Source organism: Dasypus novemcinctus, chromosome 3 (assembly GCF_030445035.2).
Source record: "Dasypus novemcinctus isolate mDasNov1 chromosome 3, mDasNov1.1.hap2, whole genome shotgun sequence".
NCBI lineage: Eukaryota > Metazoa > Chordata > Mammalia > Cingulata > Dasypodidae > Dasypus > Dasypus novemcinctus.
The window spans coordinates 175,774,006-175,793,303 of NC_080675.1; the positions used below are offsets into that span (position 1 = coordinate 175,774,006).

General features: G+C 45.2%; 1 protein-coding gene across 1 annotated transcript in view; it reads right to left on the bottom strand.

Moving 5' to 3' along the window:
- The window catches only part of IL16 (interleukin 16), a 103,818-nt gene that overhangs the window by 67,388 nt on the left and 17,132 nt on the right, over window positions 1–19,298 (bottom strand). The window lies entirely within an intron of this gene.

Sequence of the window (19,298 nt, forward strand, 5' to 3'; positions counted from 1 at the left end):
TGAAACTATAATAAACAGTATACTCATTAAATATATGTCCCAAAGACTTAAATCTTTGGGTTGTTCATACGCCAGTTGAGCCTTGAATCTCAGCAGAATTGAAACCAACACCTACTCTCCAGTTCATCAAAATCACCCAGGACAACTAACAAAAGGATGATGATAGACAATGCCTATCTCCCAAAACAGTATCTACACTGCAATCAAGGCAGTTCCATCTGCCCCACAGGATCTAAGCCCATTCTCAATATGAAGCAGAGTGGGCATCACCATCCCCAAATCCTCAAGATTGGGGAATGAACACACTTAAGGGGAAAGTGCAATATGGACCAAAGTAGATTATTATTATTCTAGTAATGGACTTAAAATAAACTGTAGACCATGGTTAGTAGCAATGCTTCAAATATTCATTCATGAATTGCAATTAATGTATTACCCTACTGAGGATTAGTGTGTAAATGAAGGAAAGTGAGGGGGGGAGGAGAAGGAGGGCATATGAGAATCCTCTCTATTTTCTATGTAACTTTTATGTAATCTAAAACTTCTTTAAAAATAAGAAAAAAAAACTTTAAAAATAAAATATTAGAGAAGAGAATAAGTTGTAAATCACAATCTAGGCTTCCATCTCAAGACCCTAGAAAAAGATGAGCAAAATAAACCTAAAGTATGCAGAAGGAAAGAAATAACAAAGATAAGATTAAAAATCAGTAAAATTGAAACCACAAAAACAATAGAGAAAAATCAGTGAAACAAAGAGTAGTTCTTTGAAAACACCAATAAAATTGACAAACCTCTAGCAAGACCAACAAAGAATAAGAGAGAAGACACAAGTTATCAATATCAGAAATGAACCATAGGAGATCACTTTAAAACCTGAAGACAATAATAATACAAGCAGTTCTACACACATTAATTTGACAGCCTAGATGAAATGGACTAATTCCTCAAAAAGCATAAACAACTACAATTCACCTAATATGATACAGATCATTTGAATATACTTACAACTAGTAAGGAAATTTAATTCTTAATTTTAGAACTTCACCACAATAATCTCTAAAGCCAGATGGTTTTAGTGGAAAATTCTACAAAACATTTATGGAAGAATTAACACTGATTGTATAGCAATTTTTTCCAGAAAATAGAAAAGCAGTGAACACTTTCTAATTTATTGTATGAATCTAGTATTACCCTGATATCAAACCCAGACAGAGAGTACAAAGAAAACCACAGACTAGTATCCTTCATGAATATAACTGCAAAATCCTTAGCAAATATATTTTAATGATATATAAAAAGAATTACACACTATGACTATGTGGGGTTAGTTCAAGGATATAAGGCTGGTTCAAAACTCAAAAATCAATCAGTGTAATCCACCATATTAACAAAAAAATCATATGATCATATTTTTCCCTCCCCCCTTTCCTGCTGTTGTTGTTTTTTTTCCATCTGTGTCCATTCACTGTGTGATCTTCTGTGTCTATTTCTCTTTTTGTCTTCTCTTCTCATTTCTCCTCTAGGATTCACCAGAATTTGATCCTAGGAACCTCTGATGTGTAGAGAAGTTCCCTGCCACTTGCACCAACTCAGTTCCTGGTTTCCGTTGTGCCTAACCTTGACTCTCCCCTTTGCCTCTCTTTTTGTTGCATCATTATCTTGCTACATGACTTACTTGTGTGGGCACTGGCTTGCTGCATAGACACTTGTGTGGATACTCATTTCACCACACAGGTTTTCATATGAGCAGTTGGCTCACTGTGCAGGCACACAGCTTGCTGCATGGGCACTGCCTTGCTGTGCAGGCACACTTTTTTTTTTACCAGGAGGCCCCAGGAATTGAACCCAGTTTCTCCCATATAGTAAGCAGAAGCCCAATCACTTGAGCCACATCTGCTTCCCTCACATGATCACATTGATCAATGGAGAAAAGCCCTTGACAAAATTAAATAGCTATTCAATGGCAACAAAAGGAAATAAAATCAAATACTGTTCAGAAAGGAATAAATAAAACTGTCCCTATTTTTAGATGACATGATATCTACATAGAAACTCCTAAAGCGTCTTAAAAAAAAAACTGAAAACAAACAAACAAACAGAACTACTAGTGAAACTTTCACTATATTTCTCCTTAGGGGTAAATTTAGCAAATTGTGTACAGGACTTATGTGCTGCAAACTACAAAATATTGATGAAAGAAGATCTAACTAAATGAGAGACATACCATGTTCATGGATTGGAACTCAACATAATAAAGATGTCAATTCTTCTCAAATTGATATACAGGTTTAATTCAATTCCTATCAAACTCCCAGCAATAACTTTTGTAGATATAGAAAAAAATTATTCTAAAATTTATAGGGAAAGGCAAAGGAACTAGAATAGCTAAAAAAAAGTATTTTAAAAATGAAGAATAAAGTGGGGGAATTGGTCTACCCAACTTCAAGGCATATTATAGTGCAACAATAATTAAGACTGTGTGGAATTAGAAGACGGATATATAGATCAAGGCAACAGCATAGAGAAACTAGAAATAGACCCATAAAAATATGCCCAAGTGATTTATGAAGAAGGTGCAAAAGCAGTTTCATGAAGGAAAATGGTCTTTTTAACAAACAGTTCTGTTGCAATTGGACCTCTATAGGCAGAAACAAAACAAAACAAAAAACAATGGACCTCAACCTAAGTCTCACATCTTATACAAAAATTAACAAAATGGATTACTGATTTAAATGTAAAACATAAAACTTATTAAACTTCTAGAAAATTTTAGAAAAATTTTCAAATCTAAGGCTGAGCAAAGAGTTCTTAAACTTGACATACAAAAGCACATGATCCATAAAGGAAAAATTTGATAAAAAATACTTCACTTAAATTTTAAAACTTTTGCTCTGGAAAATGCCCTGTTAAGAGGATGAAAAGACATACTGCAGTCTGAGAAAAATTATCCATGTCTGTATCTGGATATGGATATATTCTGTTTCTGCATCAATGTTCTGATTGTGATATTATAATATTGTTTTGGGGAAACGGATGTGGCTCAGCAAATTGGGCTCCCATCGACCATTTAGGAGATCCAGGGTCCTCCTGGTGAGGGCAAGCTGGCCCACGTGGCAAGCTGGCTCACACGGAGTACTGGCCCACTCGGGAATGCTGCCCCGTGCAGGAATGGCCCTCTGCATGGGAATGCCACCCAGTGCAGGAAAGCTGCCCCGCATGGGAGTGCCAGCCGATGCAGAGAGCTGGCACAGCAAGATGATGCAACAAGAGACACAGGGGAGAGAAAATAAGAAGACACAGCAGAACAGGGAGTTGAGGTGGCGCAAGAGGGTTCCACTCCGGAAGGTTCCAGGATCGGCTTCCGGGGCCGCCTAAGGAGAATACAAGCAGACACAGAAGAACACACAGTGAATAGACACAGCGAGCAGACAATGGGGGAAATGGGGTGTAGCGGGGGGAGAAATAAATAAAAACAAATCTTAAAAAATAAATAAAATAAAAATAATATTGTTTTGCAAGATGTTGCCATTGAGGAAAACTGGGTAAAAGATACATTGGATCTCCCTATGTTATTTCTTACAGCTGCATGTGAATCTACAATAATCTCAAAATAAAGTTCAATTTAGAAAAACATTAAAACTTGCACTTTCATATGCCAGCAAATAGAAGTTAGAAAATAAAATTTGTATAAAGATAACATTTATAATCGCATCAAATGATAAAGATTGCCTAGGAATTATTGTAATGAAAAATATGCATGTACTTTCTGACGAAAATTAAACGCTAACTGAAAGGCATTAACTGCAGCCTGAATAATGAAGGGATATATCATGTTCATGAAAATGAAAGACAGTATTGTTTAGATCTATACATTTAATGCAAGTGCTTTTTAGAATATCACAAACTGATGTTAAATTTTTATCAAGAACCAAAGGGCCTCAAATAGTAGAAACTTGCATAAATAAGAACAAAGAGGGGAAAACTTCCCTACAAGAAAACAATGCTTATTTTAAAATACACCGATTAAGATAGTAGTGTATTGGCGTAAGGATAACAAATCAACCGGAGGAACAGAATAGAGAGCCCAAACAGCTTTATGTTCATATGAGAAACCTGATTTGTGACAGAGCTCGCACAGCGGCTCTTTGACCCGCGGACCTCCCATGTGGTAGACGGACGCCCTAACCACCGGGCCAAGTCTGCCGCCAAAAAAATTTTTAAACAGGACAAACCATTAAGGACACGATTAATAAATTCCACATTAAAGTTAAGAATTCTACTTACCAAAGGATACCACGAAAAGAGTAAAATGACAAGTTAAAAACTGGGAGAAGATATTGGGAACGCATATAAATGATGAATATATAAAGAATATATAAATATATGAAACATCTAGAATGTATAAAGAATATGTCATATCAGTAACTAAAAGACCAAGAACCCAAAAGGAAAATGGAAAAAGGCTTGAATGGGCATATTGCCTAAGAGGAAATTCAGAGGTTCTATAAATAAAGAAAACTATGTGCAGCCTTATTAGTAACCAGAGAAATGAAAATTACAATTAAAATGAAAAAAAGTTAATTAGCCCCCAGATTGGAAAAAGAATTGATGAACAAGGGGAGCAGACGTAGCTCAGTAGTTGAGCACCTGCTTCCCGCATATGATGTCTAGGGTTCAATCCCTGGTGCCTTCTAAAAACAAAAAAAACAACAACTGGCGACCAAGCAGAGCAACCAAGAAACTTAAACCAGCTGGTGGAAAACTGGAACAACACTTTAGAAAATAATTTGGCATTCTCTAGTACAGGTGCCGACGCCCATACCTATGATGCTGCAGCTCCACTCCTACCTGCATACCTACTGATGCTTGTGCAGGTGCACTGGCAGACAGGGACAAGGCTGCCACAGCCACACAGCCGCTAATTAAAGGGTGGGAGAAAAGAAGCCTTCCTAATGCCCACCAAGAGGAGAGTGAATACATAAATGGAATATATTTACACAATGGAATAACATAAAGCAGCGAAAATAAATCACAACAAAATGAAATAACATAACTGAATTTCTGGAATGCAATGTTGAATACTAGAAGTCTACCAAAGAGGAGTCAGGGTGCTATGGTATTTACATCGCATTCAAAAATAAGCAAAACTAAAGAATTCTGGTTCCAGAATAGGAAGAAATAGGCTCACTTTCGCCTACTGCTTACTGCTACATACAATCAAGCAGTCTGGAAATTATTCAACTGGCAACAATAAAGGATTCTGAAAGCCAGAGGAAGAGGTGAACTGGCTAGGAATCTCAGGACTTGAGGAACAATAATATTGTTTTCTTTTTATCTACTACGTACCCCAGACCGGGCACCAGAGAGCCCTGCAACCCAGAACTGCCAGCAGGCATAGACAAGAAAGCAAGCAACAGCAACCAAACCAAAGCCTGTTCTCCTTGGTCAAACGAGCAGGGAAGGGGGGACCCCAACAGAAACCTATCAGGGAGTGCAGCCCCTGCTCCACAAGTGGGCGGGCTGATCTGCGCCTCCACTCCACAGTGGGGGCAGTGACAGGTAGTCCAGTCCACCTGCAGCAGGAGTGGCAGTAAAGCCCCCAGCTGACCCCGCCCCCATTCTACACCTGGCCCCTGGCAGACAGCCCCGCCCACCTGCAGGGGGCAGCGCTGAGCCCTGATCGGCTGCCCTCCACCCAGTAGCAGAAGCAGACCCAGGTCCAGCAGCCTCTACCCTCCCCCGACCTGAGTGGCAGATGGTTACCCAGTGATCGCAGGCCGGTCACTCAGTGGGAGCAGGAAGAACCAGCAGAGATTGAGCGAGAGCACTAGCAGTGCCAGAAAAACCAAGCAGACCAGAATAGCATGCAACGGCTCTGACTCTGAAACTAAACGGCAATTTGAACGAAAGCCCACAAAAATAGGGCAGAACCTACCAGCTAGCCCTATACCGAGGGACCACCTGCTCAAATAGAAGATTTAATAGGAGCAAGACTTTCCTAACATAATAATCAAAATATCCAGGATACAATAAAAAAATCTCCCATAATACCAAGAATCAGACATCCACAACCTGAAAGCGAAAAGGCAACCCCGAGATGGGTCAGATATTGGGATCATCCGACAAGGATTTATCAAAAACAAAGACTAGATCATTCAGGTAGACAAAAAAAAAAAAAATATGGCAAAACTATGAAGAAAAGCAGGAGAAGGATACGCCTAAGATTAATGACAGGGGTCCCTGCTGCAGTCGGAATGGGATCGGGTCAGGTGGGGGATCTCCAGGGACCTCAGGGCTCATCACAAGCCTTGATCGTTAAACTGGACGGTTCCTGACCAGGTGCTCGGGCCATCTTTATTCTTTAAAGCGTGTTTATGCTTTACAGATTTATTTTTATATACTCAATATTTAATACAATTATGTTTAAGGAATCCTAAAAAAATAATTTTTACACATCCGCATGATAGAATATCACACAGTCTTCATCAGTCTTCTGGGCAGTCTTCTAAGCCGGTAGTGGAAGCTTAGTGGAGGCAGTAAATTCTTCCTATTATAGCAAGAACCCGGAATTTATTCTTCAGGGGAGCAGAGCAAAACTTGTGTTTCTGTGACAAATTGCAGTAGTAAAATCGGGAGGCAAAGCACATGCTCTAGGAATCCAGAGGGAGGAGACCGAGGTAGGGAGGGGTGGGCAGTGCTGGATGACGGAGCGTCGGGAAAAGCTCCCTGGAAGGTGTCCTGCTGACTCCCGGCTTTAGAGGCTGCCTAAGATCTGAGTTCATGAAGGCGAGTGTGAGGAAGGAATTCCAGCAGAGGGGCGAGTGAAGGCACGGTGGGGAGCGGTGGGTGGCCTGCGGGCGGCAGGGGACAGCCTTGGGCCGAGGGGTACAGCTAGAGAGGTGTGTGGTCTGCCATGCCTTCCCAGCTTCCCTCATTCTCCTGCCTCTTGCCACCAAACCACTCTGCACTAAGCAAAGGGTGTCCTGCCAGAACCAATGAGATTCACAAGCCCCGTTCTTAAAATCAGCTTCCAGGAAAGTAGCTCCCAAAGTCTCCTGGCAGTGGCAGCAGCCACTGGGAGTCCCGTGGAGTTTGGGGTACAGTCAGCAAATGGACATCAGCCATGCCCGTGGGCAGCCCCTCCTGCCTCCTGCACGCGGACCCCCCTTGCCTCGCTCCCCCACCCACGCGGGGATGTGCCTGTCTCCGTGGCCCCCGGCTTCCCCTCGTGGTGGCTGCCGTCGGCCTCCACAGCTGCTTTCCTGTGGCCGGAGAGGCAAGAGGCCAAAGGATCGGGTTTCCCCCTCGCCAAGGAAGCGCGGGCCTCAGAAGCCCGGGCCGGCCGGCTGCGGGAGGCGGCACAGGGACGCTGCACCCGGAGGGCCTTGGCCACTCTCTCCCCGCCCACAGCACGGGCCGGAGATACAGACGGTTGAGCTGACCTCATCACCCCCGAGTCACGCTATAGGAGTGGTGACTTCGCCTAACCAGTAATTTGTCAAGAAAAGCAGTATTTTCCACTGTGGAGGCCCTTTCCCAGGAAGATCAAAGCATTTCCCATCCTCTCGGGAGGGCAGCTCTGGAGGGAGGCGCTCCGCCCCCACTCTGGGGTCTGCTGCAGTGCCTCCAAGCTCGGGTGCCCAGAGGCCAGCCAGGGGGAGTGCCCGAAGCCACGTCCAGGGCAGAGCCACGCGTGGGCTCAAAAGCCAGGGCAAGCTTAGCCGTAGACTCTGCCTGATGCATGGCCTGGTCACACCCATTCTCATGACCGTTCTTTCCATAAATACTTATAGAGTCATCCTTCCATGCCAGGTGCCTATCGCATCCCTTTCCGCATCCTACAGTGTTGTCAAGAGTGCCAGCTCCTGAGTGAATACAGGGTCTCAGGCCCATTGGTTGCTCCTCTAATGTTTAGCTGGAGGGAAAACGAGGGACAAACGCCGGTGAGAGGCGTTAGCTTGCATCCCATCTCTATCCAGTGTCCATCCTGTGCAAGGAAACCACGCCCCCGGCACGTGCCGTCCAGGCTGGAGGAGTGCTGGACGGCTGTCTGCAACTAGAAACCAAACCAGAGAACACGTTTGGACGTGAGGCCTCCTGTGGCGATGGGCAGTGCTGAAGGGGTAGGAGCATGTGGACCGTGGCCAGGGGCCAAGAGCCAGAGAACGGCTCTCCCCGCAGCGCCACGTGCCAGGGCAGAACTCAGAGGGGCCCGAGGTTTATCTGAACTTGGCCGTCTGAGTTTTTACACGGGAATGTTTGTCAAGGTAGGAGGAGAGAACGTCTATTTTTCTTACATGTTTTAGCTTGATTTATACCTTTTAAGTATTTAGACATTTGGCACGTCGGCTTGAATTTGTGCTTTTGTTCCAGGTCAGGAGGAAGAAACACAGAAGTGAAGTGCAGGAAGGGAAAAAGAGTAACGTGAAGGGTAAACGGGGGAATGAGCGTAAATGGTGTTGGTGCTACAAAACATAATGGTATGTACACTTTGACAGGATTTAGGCTTCATTAATATGTATCAATAAAATTTCTCAAAAAACACAATGATAATATAGTCTCAGATTCTAAATATATATAGAACCAAAATGCATGACAGTAACATAAGAAAAAGTGTGCAGGGTCTTAGGATTATTTGGGGAGTGGTAAAAAAAATACTAATTTATGTGAGAGTCTTGTTACATCAAGAACATATGTGTAGGGATGCAGACAAGGCTCATCTGATAGAGCATCTGCCTACCCTATGGGGGATCCAGGGTTCGATACCCAGGGCCTCCTGACCCGTGTGCAGCTGGCCCACGCACAGTGCTGATGTGCACAAGGAGGGCCATGCCACTCAGGGGCACCCCCACATAGGGGTGCTGCACGTGCAAGGAATGTGCTCCACAAGGAGAGCCACCCCATGTGAAAAAAAAGCACAGCCTGCCCAGGAGTGGCGCTGCACACACACTGACACAGCAAGATGATGCAACAAAAAGAGATGCAGTTTCCCAGTGCCACCTGACAATACAAGCGGATGCAAAAGAACACACAGCAAAGGGACACAGAGCAGACAACAGGGGGGAAGGGGAGAGAAATAAATAAAAAATAAATCTTTAAAAAAAAAAAAAGAACACATGTGTAAACTTTTAATGATAAAAAGAACTGTTGGGTAGCCCATGTGGCTAAGTGGTTGAGCACCAGCTTCCCACATACGAGGCCCAGGGTCAATCTCCCAGCCTCAGTATCTCAAAAAAAAACATAAAGTAAAAATGTGGGAAACGGACTTGGCCCAGTGGTTAGGGCGTCCGTCTACCACATGGGAGGTCCAAGGTTCAAACCCCGGGCCTCCTTGACCCGAGTGGAGCTGGCCCATGCGCAGTGCTGATGCACACAAGGAGTGCCCTGCCACGCAGGGGTGTCCCCCGCATAGGGGAGCCCCCACGCGCAAGGAGTGCGCCCGTAAGGAGAGCCGCCCAGTGCGAAAGAAAGTGCAGCCTGCCCAGGAATGGCACCACCCACACTTCCCGTGCCGCTGACGACCACAGAAGCGACAACAGAAGCGGACAAAGAAACAAGACGCAACAAATAGACACAGAGAACAGATAACCGGGGGAGGGGGGGAATTAAATAAATAAATCTTAAAAAAAATTAAAAATTAAAAAAATTTAAAAAAATAAAGTAAAAATGTATAACTAACAAGGTAATAGAAGGGGAAATGGAATAGTAAAAAACACTTTCATTAGACGTTGCTAGGGGAAGAGAGGAAGGGAGGAGAATGTAAGGGAGGGTATAAACTTTTAAAAAGCATTAATTAAAAAGAAGGCAAGAAGAGCAAGAAACAGAATGTAAAACACTTGGAACAACTAGAAACCAAATAACAAAAGCATAGATATAGACCCAGATACATCTGTCTTTACATTAAACGTAAATGGTGTCAATATTCACAATTATCAGACACAGACTGTGAGAATGGAAGGAAAATAATCTAATTATATGCACCTTACCAGAGATATACCTTAAATGTATGAACACTTGTTGGAGAGAAAAGGAAGAAAACACTAGACCATGTAAACACTAGCCAAGAAACAGTAGATAAAGCTAAACTAGTGACAGATCATCTTTCAGCAAAACTCAATACTAGAGATAGAGATATTTCTGAAGTAGAAAAGAGTTAATCCTCTGGGAAAAACATAAACAATTCTAGATAGACTTGCACACAATAGTAGAACTTCAAAATATATAAAGCAGAATTTGACAGAACTAAAAGGCAAAATAGACAGATGTGCAGTCACATGGGGAGACCCTTGACACACTTCTCTCAGTAACTAACAGAGGAAAAGAATTAGTGAAGGTAGAAAAGATCTGGAAACTGTGTTCATCAAACTTGACCTAATAGACATTTCCAAAACACTGTGTTCAACAACAATATGTTCATTCTCCCTCAACAAATTTTCAGTGACTAAAATCATTCAGAGTATGTTTTCTAACAACAGAACAATGAATCTAGGAATCAAGAGAGAGTGGGAGAAGCAGAAAATCCCCACTTGCCTAAAACCTAAACAATACATTTCTAAATAACTCATGATTTAAAGGGAAGTTCATAATAATAAAAATTACATATATATCTATATAAAACAATGAAAATATGGCATATCAAAATTTGTGAATGATGCCACTAACCTTAGAGGGAAATTTATAGCCTTAAATGCCTTTCTTAGAAAAGAAGAAAAACTGAAAATAAATCATCCAAGCTTCCATATCGAAAAGCCAGAAAAAGAACAGAGAATGAAACTTAAAGAATATAGAAGAAAGGAAATAATAAGGATAAGAGAAGGAATTAATTCAATAGAAAACATAGGTGGAGAAAATCAACAAAATCAAAAGTGGATTCTCTGAAAAGATATAAAATTGACACATCCCTGAGATGATTGCATAGTAAAGAAAAGAAAGAAGACATAAAGTATTAATATCAGGTATGCAAAATGGGTACCACTACCATTCAAACCAATGCTTAAAAGGTATTGAATACACACACACACACCCCACACACAGGTGAGTAAAAGTAAAATGGGAAACCTGAATAAGATCAGTGGATTATACCAATGTCCATATGCTGGTTGTGATATTGTACTATAGTTTACAAAACATTACCACGGGGGAAAACTGGGTAAAGGATGTACAAGACTTCTCTGTATTATTCTTTACATTTCATGTAAATTTACAATTATCTCAATAAAAATGTAAGATTGTATGAAAAATTCCATGCTAAAGTATTTGAAAATTCATATGGGGAAGTGGGTTTGACTCAATGGATAGAGCATCCGCCTACCACATAGGAGGCCCAGGGTTCAAACCCAGGGCCTCCTGACCCACACGATGAGCCAGCCCACGTGCAGTGCTGATATGTGCAAGGAGTGCCCTGCCACACAGGGTCGTCCCCTGCATAGGGGAGCCCCATGTGCAAGGAGTACACCCCATAAGGAGAGCCACCCAGGGCGAAAAAAAGTGCAGCCTGCCCAGGAGTGGTGCCGCACACATGGAGAGTTGATGCAGCAAGATGATGCAATAAAAAGAGACACAGATTCCCAGTGCCACTGACAAGAATACAAGTGAACACAGAAGAACACATAGTGAATGGACACAGAAAGCAGACAATTTGGGGGGGTGGGGGCGGGGGGAGCAGGGAAGGGGAGAGAAATTAAATAAAATAAATAAATCTTTTTTAAAAAATTCATATGAAGTAAATTCGTAGAAAAATATGCAATTTATCAAAGCTGAGAGAAGAAGAAACTGAAAATTGGAATGTTCTAGCATCTATTAAATAAATGGACACGTAAAATCTTTCCACAAGGGAATCTCCAGATGCAAATGACTTCATAGATAAATTCTTCCCAACCATTTAAAAATGTATGGCACCAATATTCATCCAACTATTAGAGAGAATGGGAAAGAAGAAATATTGCCTAACTCATTTCATGAGGTCAACACACCCACAACATGGAAACCAAAGAAGGACATTACAGGAAAACAAAACGTCAAGTCACTCTTTCTCACAAATACAAACACAACAACCACAAACAAAATATTAGCAAATCAAATCCTAAGATAGATTAAAAGGACAGTATAGCATAACCAGGTTGGGTTTATTGCAGGAATGCAAGGAATTTTTAACATTCAAAAGATCAGTCAATGTAATCCCCCACTTTATTAAGAATAATATATAAAAATCCATATGACCATCTCAAGAAATACAGAAAAAATAATTTGATAAAATTCAATAATTCCTGGGGTTGGGGGAAGAGGGGTGGACACTCTTAAGAAACTGGGAATATGGGAAAATTTCCATAATCCAATAAAGGGCATTCATACTCAAAAAAAAAAAAATACTGCGACCATCGTACTTATTGACAAAGTATTACAATTTTATAACTTTCCATTTGAGGTCAGGAGTGAGGCAAATGTGCCAGCTGTCACCACTCTTCTATTTAACATTGTACTATAGGTCCCAGCCAAAGAAATAGAATTTGAAAGAAGAAAATAAAGCTATGATTATTCAAAAATGGCATGATCTCTCATCCTGAAAAACAAATCAAAAAAGTCTATAGTCAAACCAGTAGAATTAAAACGTTGCCACGTCTCTGGAATTACAAAAATCAACCACACATTTTATATAGCATCAACAGACTCTTTTAAAAGATACCATCTACAATAGCATGAAAAACATCATATACCCAGGAATAAATCTAACAAAATAATAAATGCCTCAATCAGAAAACTATATAATATTATGCACAGATGTCAAGGAGGACCTAAATAATTGAAGGAATGTGTCATGTAAAAGTAGATGAGAATATTCAATACTGTGAAGATTATCACTTTTCTTCAAGTTGACCTATGGATTCAATGCAATTCTAATAAAAAATCCCAACTGAATGGCCAAAGGTAGTTTGAAGAACAAAGCGTAGTACTCCCATTACCAGATAGAAAAAAACAAAAAACCTTTTTATAAAGCCACAGTAATGAAGACCATGTCCTATTAGTATAAGGCTAGAAAATAATAATAATAAAGGACCCAAATGGAGAAACCAGAAATAGCCCCACCCACGTGGCCAGTTGGCTCATGACAAAGGTGACACTGCTGAGTGGTGGGGAGAGAACAGGCTTGTAAAAGATGCAGCAAAAAGAAATAAAACAGGGAAGCGGACTTGGCCCAGTGGTTGGGGCGTCCGTCTACCACATGGGAGGTCCACGGTTCAAACCCCGGGCCTCCTTGACCCGTGTGGAGCTGGCCCATGTGCAGTGCTGATGCGCACAAGGAGTGCCGTGCCACGCCGGGCTGTCCCCCACATAGGGGAGCCCCACACACAAGGAGTGCGCCCCGTAAGGAGAGCCGCCCCGCGCGAAAGAAAGTGCGGCCTGCCCAGGAATGGCGCCGCACACACGTAGAGCTGATGCAACAAGATGATGCAACAAAAAGGAACACAGATTCCTGGTGCCTCTGATAAGGATAGAAGAACACACAGTGAATGGGCACAGAGAGCAGACAATTGGGGGAGGGGGGGAAGAGAAATAAATTAAAATAAATAAATAAATAAAACAAAACTGCTAGAAGAAACCTGGGGGGACTCTTAAGATCTTGGGGTAGGCAAGGATTTCTTCCAAAGTAGCCTCTGTAAACCGGGGGCCAGTGCTGCCGTGAGGGGGAACAAGGGTCCCCTCACCTCCTGGCCCTCCTCTGCTGCCCTCCCTCGGCCACCTCCCTCTGCCCCTTCCCCTCCCCACCCCTCCCTCCCTCCTCTCCTCTCCAGGGCAGCAGGGCTGCGCCCTTGGGCCCTCAGATTGCTTAGACTTCACTGTCGTTGAACTGACCGCTGTCCCCTGCAGGGAAGTCCCATAAATAAGGGCACAAGCCACATTGTTGTTGTACGCTCAGGGAAAAAGGAAAGGTAATCTCGGTGGCTCCTGCGGGATATCACTCCCCCACTGCTCAGCCTCTGCAAGGACCTTTCCTTCTGCCAGCTTGGGGGAGGGGACCAGGGACGGGATTATTTCTGGTTAGACCTGCCTAGGCAGGGCCTGCAAGTTCTCTGAGGGCAGGATAGTATCGAATCTGTGTCTTTGTCCCCAGAGGCTACAGCAGGTGTTTGACAGTGTCTGAAGAATCGGAAAGAGAGGAACGAAGGAGAAAAGTCAAGAGGAGGTGAGAGGAAGGAGAGGAGAGGCGCACACCTGGGCACGCTGCGGTTGCACCTGCCCGGGCTTCCTTCCCGCTGGCCTCGGCGACCTCGATGAAGGTCATTGTTGAAACCTTCTCTTTCCATCTGAAGAAAGGTGCATGGCCAGACCGCGGGCCTGGCCCGGCCAGGGGGGCTGGCAGCCCTCCCTTCCGAGTTCTAGGTGGGGTAAGGTGAGCCCCTCTTCACCCTCTGTGCAGGGAGCCCAATTCGGGCACTCTCGGGTTGGACTTATCCCCAGGGGACTGGCAGCTGCCCCTGCGGGCCGCAGCGCCGTGCCTTCCTGCAAGCCCAGGGCAGAGCCAGCGCGGCCGGCCCTGACCTGGCCCTGGGCCAGGCGGTACTTCGCCGGTCCTGGAGGGGCCGGGCACTAGGTGGCCAGTAGGCTTTTTTTTTTTTTAATTGGCTGTTTTTACAACGGCCTCTTTTTAAATTTTCATATTAGGCGTTCCTGGAGAAGAGGCTGACGTCCCGAGGGTTTGTTCCAGATGTTGTTTGGAGTCCAGTGTAGCCATGGCGCTGCCGGAGGCGGGGCAGGCCTCTGGGGTGCTGAGTCACCCCTGGGCCGTGCTCCCGTGAGGCAAGGCGGAAGCAGAGGGGGGCTCAGGGCAGGGGCCCGGGCGGCCCTCGGAAGAAAGAGGGGGGCTGCTCCAAAAGTGGTGTTCGGGGCAGCAGCGACCCTTGACCTTTCTGACCTGGCACCTTTAGGACGAGACCTGCTCGGACGTCTGAAACCCTCAAGTGCTGAGACCTTCTTGATGGGCTGATGATGACCACTTGCTCCTCTAAAAGGCAAAGAAGACTTATGCTTTCTGGACCAGACGCTCGCCCCTCTGCCATCCTAGTTCTTGCCGGGGCCTGCCTCAAAACTGACCTGCAAGTTGAGGCCGCCCCTCTCTTTCCCGCCTCCAGACACGTCCCCTGGCCCATTCCCACCACTCACCACTGCCCGGCTTCTTTACTTGGATGTCCGTTTTTCACCCTGCAGCCCATGGCCACCTCCTCCAGGAAGTCCTCCTCAGGGCTCCCGTGGTTTCCCTTACATGGGTGCTCCCGCGCCCGACCACACAGGCAGGAAGCATGGTCTGTTCTGTCCCTGCCTCTGTCACTGGCCCGTGAGTGTCACAGAAGTCACAGGTCCTGGGCCGGCACCTGACACACGGCCATGAGGGTACCTGGTAAAGGCCCCCGAATTCGTGACTTCCTTGGCTGCTCGGGACACACTGTGCTGTTTCAGGTGCCCTTTCTCCTGAAAATGTTTACAACTTTATCCTCACCATGCCCCATGAGGTGGACACTCTCACGAACATTCTCCACTTCACAGGTGAGAAACTGAGGCACAGAGAGGTAGAGACAATTGCCCGGATCACACAGCTAGGAAATGGAAAAGTTAAGACTCAAACCCAGGCCGTCAGACTAACGAGTCCTGTGCAATAGTCCCTCCCCCAGAATGAACCACGCTGCCAGGTCTGCCACCCTCCCAGGGACTGGGGACAAAGGGGACGATGAGATAAAAACTGTGAAAATGTTTTGTAAATCCAAGCCGGGTGCATGGGAAGCCACAGGGCCGAAGGAGGTGAGGTGTGTCTCCAGCCCCTTCCCTATTCCCTCACCTGTGCCCAGTCTTCCCCGTGTCATCCAGTCGTCCCCAGGTAGGCAGCTGCCGCTGAGCAGGTGCCAGGACTGAGCCCCCGACCCCTGGCCCGTGCACAGTGGCCCCCGGAAAGCACTCGTGCTCTCCCAGCTGCATCTCTTGGCTCATGCAGTCCTGCCCCAGACTTGCAGTTGAACTTGCCTCCTCTCGCATCCTTTCATGGTCTACCTCCACCCCTAGTCAAAGCCCCCTGGTGGGCCTTGGCCATAAGCCCCTGGCCCGACACCCTCAGTGCCCCTGCCACGCCCCTCCTGGGCCAGCTATTTGGTGCTCTGCCGGGTCCTTGTGCAGCCTCCTGGCTGCTCTCCCCGCATGGCTCTTTGCTGGGTGGCCAGAGTGCTCGTTCTAGAGCCCAAAGATGATCATGCCCCTCTCCTGCTCAAAAGCCTCCAGCGGTTTCCCACACTCAGAATACAAGCCCAAGTCCTCCCCGTCGTGCCTGCTCTGGAGCCCGGCTCCCGCCCACAGCTGGCCGTCTGCAGTCCCCACGTCCCTCCCCACCACGCCATCTCCCTCGTGCTCCTCAAGCACTCGCGTCCCCTGAGTCTTCTCACGCGCTGCCGCTGCGTGTGCCTGCGGTACTCTCCGCCTGATGGCACATGGCTCGCTGTGCCGCTTCCTCAGGTCCCTCTCCAAATGCCACTTCCTTCAGCAAGCCGTTGTGACCAGCTTTCCAAAGAGAACCCTACTGCCTCCCGTAGCAGCCTGATATAATGGATGAATTCCAGAAAGAAGTATTGGATTAGGCTTGTAATCTGATCTGTACCTGGGCAGGATTGAGTTATGATTAGGGCATTCAGATAAGAGGCATGGCGAAGGACAGAGTTGAGGGTTTCTGATGTTGGAGTTTTGATGTTGGAGTTTGATGCTGAAGACTTAAACTGGAGCCCTGGGAAGTAAGCTCACAGAGGAAAGAGAAGCCAGCCCCAGGAAGACAGGAACCTTGAACCCAGAGAAAAGCAAGCCCCAGGAACGTAGGAACCCAGGAAGCCTGAACCCTGGCAGACGTCGGCAGCCATCTTGCTCCAAAAAGATTGGATGAGGGAAGTAACTTATGCTTTATGGCCTGGTATCTGTAAGCTCCTACCCCAAATTAATACCCTTTATAAAAACCAACCGGTTTCTGGTATTTTGCACCAGGACCCCTTTGGCTGACTAATAAACCTCCCCAGAACCCTCTCTGCCCTTACCTGCTTAATGAGCTCTTCCTGCCTAGTATCATGTCTTCTATTAAGTTGCTACCATCTAGGCCCCCCCACTAGAAAAAAAGTTGCAAGAGGGCAGGGGCTGAATCTTCTTCATTCACTGCCTGGCACAGAGAGTGCTCCATAAACATCTATTGTAGGAAGGGCCACGTCCCATCGCCAGCAGCTGCTCCCTTCTGCCTTGGAGCCTCCTGCAGCTCTTCATTCACACCCCTCTTGGAGCATAGATTGGACTCTACTTTCAACAAGCTCTTTGAGGACAGGGATTGGATCCCCACAGTGCCTGCCAGGACAGATGCCAAGGCTCTTGACCCGGAAGCAATTGGATGATCCGTTCTAGAAGTCTGCTGGGGGCTTGAAAGGAGTTTTGCATTTCATTTACTCGTGCTTTAATTTGGAGAAATTGACCCTGTCGTTAATAAATGTGATTCTTGGTGGGCTGTGGACTTTGCAGACCATGCGAGGCCCGGGCAGGCTCCCTGGGCCCCGTGGGGCCGCCTCCTCCTTCTTCCCTGCTGGGGAAGCTAGGACCTGTCCACGGGGGTGACGTCACAGCTGACGGAGCCGCGAGGCCCGGCGGCACCCCGCAGGCAGCAGCTGGTGCCTGGAGGTGGTTGGCGCTCTTCCCTAGGCGGGAGAGCGTGTTATGATATGAGCAGGGTATATAGTGCTGTGTAAGTCAGTTATCACCTAATTGTTACAGGCTTCTTTATCTCCTCAAGGCAATGAAGGAAGAACAGAACAATTGTTCCAATTTTGCAAGTTGTGCAAAGGTCTTTGACTCCTGATGCCCTCTGCATTTTCGCACTGAGGGGGGGCAGTGTGTAACACCTACAAATTCTCTGCATAACAGTCTGTTATTTAGGAAAATCTGCTTTCTTACATTTTATTTAAATATCTCTATAGGGGATCAGATGTAGCTCAGTGGGTGACTCCTGCCTCCCATGTCCCAGGTCCTGGGTTCAATCCCCAGTACCTCCAAATAAATAAATAAATAAATAAATAAATAAATACCTTTATAAGTAAATTGAAGTAGCAATATGTATTTCCAAAAAGAGTTGAAAGAAACTTTTTATCTCAGAAGAGAAAAAAGATGAAAGAAAATTCTAAACGTTGATTCAATGGGCCCTATTGTCTGTCCCTTGAAGAGAATAAAATTGCTGTGACCCAAGTCTCCATCAACAGAGGAATGGATAAACAAAATGTGATCTATTCAATGGAATATAAATCAGCCATAAAAAAGAATGAAGTTCTGATACATGCTGCAGCATGGATGGGCCTGGAAGACATCACAGTGAGTGAGATTAGCCAGACACAAAAGGGCAAATACTGTATAATTGCACGTGTGCGAAATACCTAAAATGAGCAAGTTCATTGCGATAGAAGGTAGAAGGTTACCTGGGGCTGGGAGAAGGAGGAATGGGGAGTTATTGCTTAATGGGTGCTCAGTTTCTGTTTGTGGTGATGAAAACGTTTTGATGACAGAGTGTAGTGATGGTAGCACAATATCGTAAAGGCAATTAATGCCATTAAAGTGTACACTTAAAATTGGTTGAAATGGGAAATTGTGTTGTGTATATACACATATGTTACTATATAAAGATTTTTTAAAGGGTACCGGAATACTTTCCACTGTGAACAGCTACTGGAGAAATCCCTTGGGGTTGGCCCGTCACCAGATGAGCTGCACTGGCTCCAAGGTTCAGGGCTGCTTGAACTTGAGAAATTCCACCTTTGACAGAAGGCTAAGGGCATGGTATTTGATAGGGAACAATAGGAGACTAAAATCTTCTGACCAGCCGCTCTTTTTGGCACCCTGCAATTTCCATCTCATTACAAAAAAAATGAAATATGATCTAACAGACAAGAAAGCATTCTAAATTTTGGCAGATCCCCAACACTTCCCTTACCCCTTTCATTTCTGACTCCACTTGCCACCTTTGGTTTCTACTTGGAGCTGGCAAGGGGCACCTGGAAAATGTTCACCACTCAGCATTCAGGGAGCAGGCTTACTTATCCTGTACTCCATACTCTGTTTCCCATAAGACCTCCTCCCATGTCCAAGCATGATAAGTCTATTTCTAACAGGTTCTCTGTTGTGTTTGATCTGACCTATGACACGCCCAGTAGTTGAGAACTTCTCGGTATGTTGACTACTGCATCTGGATTTTCCATCAGGGATCTAGGCTCGGTTAACCTGAGGCTGACAGAATGTCTCACTGA